General features: G+C 36.2%; 1 pseudogene; it reads right to left on the minus strand.

Moving 5' to 3' along the window:
- Positions 1-4,603, minus strand: part of LOC106802210 (ATP-binding cassette sub-family A member 10-like) — a 50,928-nt pseudogene extending 46,325 nt beyond the window's left edge.
- Positions 4,604-6,000: the final 1,397 nt, after the last annotated feature.

A 6,000-nucleotide genomic window follows, 5' to 3' on the forward strand; every position in this document is an offset into this window, starting at 1 on the left:
ATTCATTCAAACATGTTGATGTTGTATACAAATTACAATGTTCAGACAACTTGCTATATTTCCTTTTTTGATAAAAGTAAAACTGCCGCATACCAAAATAACCTCTAAATCCTAACTTGAGAAAGTTATAACACTGGTCTTCACTTTACGGCTACAGAGGTCTGTTTGAACAGCTCAGTAAGCAACCCACAGACTCTTTAAAAGAAAAAAGAAACCACAGGGAAAAGCAACTTGTCCTAGTGCCTATACATTCCCAAGAAGTAAAACCTTGCAAATTCTCAAAAGGCTATCCAGAGAAGTGTCAGTCTGCCAAAAAAAAATTAATAATATTTACACACACTTCTGAGTCTATCTATCTTTCATTTGATCACCATATGACAATACTGTTTTTAACAACTGGTAATCAATTTATTAAAAAGGTTGATTTAAGCATCGGCAATGATGACTTCAACCTCAACTCCTGGCTCAAAATTGGGGGAAGTATTCTGCTTCACAATCACAGGAAAATATTATACAACTCAGTTTAAAAAATTAAATCAATCATTAGGTCCACAACATAAAACATACAATAATTTAGAAATATAAGAACAATATAATAATTTCAACAATGTCAATCAAGATGCCTGGCATTGGCTACATACTTTTTGCCTTAATTACCTTCTGCAAAGCGAGCGGTAAAAACAAATTTGACTTACTGTCAGGAAAACAAGAGTGAGGAACTTAGAAGCACCTTTGAGTCATGGGTCTCTTTTGGTCCAGGAGAACAGCTAAGAACCCTCCGAGGACTCTTCTATGAATATTTGCCTCTTTTAAAATTTTTTATTCATTTTGGCTTCTGTAAACAGGCCATTGTCTATGTGTAAAAGTCCTGCCAAACGTTCTTTACTTGATAAGTTGGAGTTTTTTCCACGTTTTTCTTCTTGTCCATTTATTCTGCAGGGAGTGTGTAGTTGTGGATGGTTGGCTGAGCGTGTCACGAGGTATTTGTTTATTGCTCCAACTTCCTGGCATATGCAAAAGGTGATCAGATTCGAAAAGGAAGAAAAAACCCACAGTTCTGAGTAAGTTTATATTAGCTTTTAATGATTAAAAATTTGAAAGCCAAGCCCAAAAAGAACAGATTAAAAAGAAGAGAAGAGGGAAAATGAGGATCAGTCATCTCAGAATAATTCATATGAGAAAGCTTCACCTGAGACTAAAGTGCCCTTCAGTTACACGGCTTCTTGTACTGGCTGACTCCTATGTGCTAGAAAGCATGCCAAGTGTTTACAATGAGTTATCTCATTTAATACTCAGAGCAAACCTATGAAGTTTGTACTATATTTACACCCATTTTTTAGATTTGAAAAGTGAGGCTTAAAGATGAAGTTTTTTGCAGATGCTAAAATAAAGGCAGAACTAACATGAGTCCAGAACAGTGTCTGGACTCCAAGCCCCCTCGCTCTTAACTACCACTGTGAAAATTATGCCAATCAAAACAGTGATATCTAATACCCATTTTAATCATTTAACAGTTTAGACTAGATGGGCAGAACTTTAATGAGTGTGTTACTTTTTTTTTTTTCCAGCTACAAATAAATCAGACATTCTCAGAATTGTAAATAACCCGTTTATCAACCTGAAAATTTCAGTACATAATTTTTACAGTACTCGATACCTTTCTTGGGATGTATAGTCAATAACCATTCATGAAAGTGAAGGACAGAGAAAGGGCGAAGCACTCCAAGACTATTCAAATGATGACTGCTTTCACTAAGAATATGGAAATAAACACTTTCTTTGACTTTAATTGCATTCCCTCCCTTGCCGGTAGTCACATTTCTCTTCTTGTTTTCCCAATCACTACTAGAAGTAAAAGTTCAAGAACTGGAAAAAACAAAATATTTAATCTGGTTCCAATCCCAGACATTAGTGAAAATATTTATTTTAGTGGGTGGAAAAAACAACTACAATCATATATAACACACATATACTTTCTTAGTAAACAATTTAAAGGATAATTTGTTTATTCCCATCATTTTAGGGATTTTAATCTCCAATATCGTGCAGTGAAGTGGTTACTGGGTTAGGAGCCTGAGGTCTACCTTCCAAACCTGTCACTCGTTGGCTATGTGCCTTGAACAGGGTCACGAGGCTGAAATCCTCCAAACTTGGATTTATGGGTGCCCATGCTACATAAGTCAACCCAGCCCTCCTCATCACACTTTTCACAGATCTTTTAAATCTTCCTTATTCTGCTCAGGTCCTTAACCCTACTTCTGCACTTTTGCATTTAGTAGATAAATTTACTGTTTTACTGAAAAGTCAGAGACCACCTGTCAGGCACGTTCCCTCCAAATGTCTGTACTTCCTGTTCACCTCCCAGAGGAAACTGGGCCACTTCTTTCCAAACTCAACTCCACTGCACAATCGCTCAATCTAGTCTCATAACCTACTCTACAATCTGGCTCCCTCTTTATTTTATTGTTAACTTCTAATATGAGATCTTCTCTCCTCCCCGCTTTTTTCAGACATGCCTAGTAATTAAATATGCAGAAATATTTGTCACTGACTGCTGTCACCCTTCTTACACCACCTAATCATCTAAACTTCCTTACAAATGAGCTCGTCTTCTCACAGTCACTGTGCACATCCCCCCAGCATTAGTTTCTCGGGGTTGCCGTAACAAGGTACCACAGACTGGGTGCATTAAAACAGAAATTTATTCTCTCACAGCTCCAGAGTCTAGAAGCCTGAAATCAAGATGTCGGCAGGGCCGTGCTCTCTTCTAGCTTCTCGTGGTTACCAGCAATCCTTCACCTTCCTTAACTTGCTTTATAACTCCTTCTCTGCCTCTGTCATCACAGGGCCCTCTTCACTCTGCAAGAGTCTTCACATGGTGCTTTCCCTGTGTGTGTGTGTTTCTTCCCTTCTTGTCACAAGGATTCCAGTCATGTTGGATTAAGGGCCTACCCTACTCCAATATAACTTCATCTTAACTTACATATTAATTACATCTGTAAAGACCTTATTTCCAAATAAAGTCATGTTCACAAGTACCAGGAGTTGGGACATCAACAAATCTTTCTGAGGGATACAATTTAACCCATAACAATCACATAGTTCATAGTCTCCGCCTCAATTTTTACATCTAATGGCTATTCTACATTTTTCCTTACCTTTGTATCCATTCCAACTAAACAAGCTCTCAAAGCGTGCCAATGACTTCTGACATCTTGACATCAACATCTTCAATCCCTTTCTCTCATTTTTTTTATCCTCTGCAGCATTTGGCACTGTTGAGACCCATTGCTAGGAGCTCTGTGATACAATTTGCTGTTTTCTCCCCTGCTTCTAAAAATCGTCAATTTATTTATGTCCCTGGGCACTTTTTAAGTTTTAACCTTCCCTTTAATAAATATATCCACATTCTCAGCTTCATTCCAGATCTATATTTCTATCCATGACCTCTATTAGATCTTTCTATTAGGTCTATCTATTCAATTTCAATACGTCTAAACTCAAGTTTAACTTATCTTCCTAATGTACTTAGTTCACTTGATCTTTTCCTTTCCCTCAATAGACACCTGGTTCAAAATTTTAACGTTTGTTATTATTACTGTTGTTTAATCTCTGTCCTTCACAATCACTATCAACTTAATTACTAAGCTCTTTTGGCACTTACGGGCTCATGTATGTCTCTAGAAATGACATTATTTTCATTTGTCTTGTGAGATTAGTCCTTTTCCTGAACTGTAGGGATGAATAAAGGAACTAGCTCTCTTCTCAAATTCATCTTCTACAGTTACACTAAAAAGCTAGCTTCTTGAATCTTCTTCTGTTGTAGGTTGATCAATTTTAAGGTCTTTAATAAACTGTTTTGCATCCCAGGTTTATTTTTTGCATAAAGAAAAATAATTCAGATTTCTTTAGAAGAGAAAAGTAATTATATTTTTTAAAATTCATTTTCTTCTTCTCTTGTTCCCTAATATGGATTACATGATTTGTGTTATTATTGATCTTTTCAAAAAAACAGCTTTGGTTTTAACGATTAAATTCATTATTTTATTTTCACCCCATGATTTTTACTTTGATCATTCATATCTCCTCTACTTTCCTTTATATTATGAAATATCTCAAACATATAGAAAAACACATGGGAATGTAACAAAATCCCATGTATAGCTCCCCAAACTTTAAAAAAAGTTGACATTTTGCCACATTTGCTTTAGTTATTTTAAGGAAAAAAAAATTACATGTACATTTAAAGTGTCCTTTGTAACCCCTCCCCAATCTTACACCTGTTCCTCCACCCCAGGGCCTCTCTTCCTACTCATTTTCGCTTTGTTAGTTATATATGAATTCCTAAACATAATATACCATTATTTTATGTGTTTTTAAGTTGCAAAAATGGTGTAACACTGTATACATCATCCTGCAACTTGCCTTTTTCACTTAATATTTTATTTATCTTTTATATATCCATGTTGATACTTGTAGATCTAGTTAATTTGTTTTAACTTTTTAAAACGTGAATAAAATACAATTTCTTTAGAACTTACCTATTGTTGGTCATTGAGGCTTCGTACAGTGTTTCATTCTTACAAACAGGCTGTCGTGACATTCTGGCACCTGCCCCCTTCTGCGTATATGTAAGGATTTCTTTATGGTGGTGGTCAGCACAGAGCAGACAGCACACTCCAGAGAGCGCATTAATGTGATGTAAGAAAATATTAGAACTTCTGTGCACGTTTATTTTTCACCAAAAAATATTAAGACATTAATATTTAGTACATGGACTGAAAATGGTGCTTTGATTCAGGACACCTATAAATCGGAAATGTCTCATGGAGACTACACAAAACATTTGAAATATGAGTGGGAGCCCTACAATGCTGAGGCATGGATGGTGGCACACTTATCTATTCATTTTTCAGCATTTAACCACATACAGTTGGGTGGCTATATAGATTTATACATTATACTATCTCAATTTACCCTTAACATGACTTAAAAGAATTTCTGCAAAGGGATTGTGTATTGAAAATCGTTCTAATAATGCACATGCAAGTAAAAAAATAAGAAAATGACACTACAAGTAAGAGCTTCTTGTAAACCATATTACAAGGTAAAAATTATGAAAAAAAATTCATAATTGACAAGAACTCTTTCATCTTTGTCTTATCCTTTCCAGTCTGTTGTTGTGAATGCCTTATATTAACACAGTAATATATGTACATAATGTGGATAGTTTAAAAAATTAAATTTACACACATATATCAGGAGTTCATGATCAAAATTATTTTACTAATACGTTGTAAAATTTTAAAATGTAGGGACACAGCTCGAGAAGTGGGACTTCTTTGTCATGAGGCCTGTACAGTTTCAGCTCTATTAATGCTGTCCACCTGTTGTCCAAAATTTTTTAAATGTAGATTTTAACCAACACTACATGAAAGTTCTCATTTCTCTAACTCCTTGCCAACACTTTCCACTATAAGAGTTAGTAAAATTTTGAAAATTATATATGAAATAATTGTTGGTTCACAGACTCCAGAGTTTCCCGGGTGAAATCTGAAACTGGCCTCCATACCCGGAGGGCAAGGAGAGACTGAAGAAAGAGGCAGATCCCAGAATGGTAGGTGGCGGGTGTAAGAAGCAAGGGAACTTTTACTTATGAAGTTTGTCTTGGGCGGCCACAAGAGGAGTAGATCTCCACACCCACCTGCTAGAATCTTAAAAGTTTATATAGAGGCCTTAATGGGGTTCAGTCACGTGTACCATCCAGATGGGCTCAACAACACAGTGCTCTCTCAAGGCTATGTCCTTGAAACGGCTGCTAGCACGGGAATAGTAGCAGCACATACATTCCAAGGACAGAGGAGCGGGTAAGGAGCCTCTGATTGCCTGGGTCCAGCTCGTGGGTCACCCGGCAGTCACATCCTCTCAATGACCTTCTCCAACAATAATATCTGATTTTTGCATTTATAATTTAATTTTAAGAGAATTCTCTTCTATATC

This window comes from Ceratotherium simum, chromosome 16, assembly GCF_057802395.1.
Source record: "Ceratotherium simum simum isolate JZ-2026a chromosome 16, ASM5780239v1, whole genome shotgun sequence".
Classification (NCBI taxonomy): Eukaryota; Metazoa; Chordata; class Mammalia; order Perissodactyla; family Rhinocerotidae; genus Ceratotherium; species Ceratotherium simum.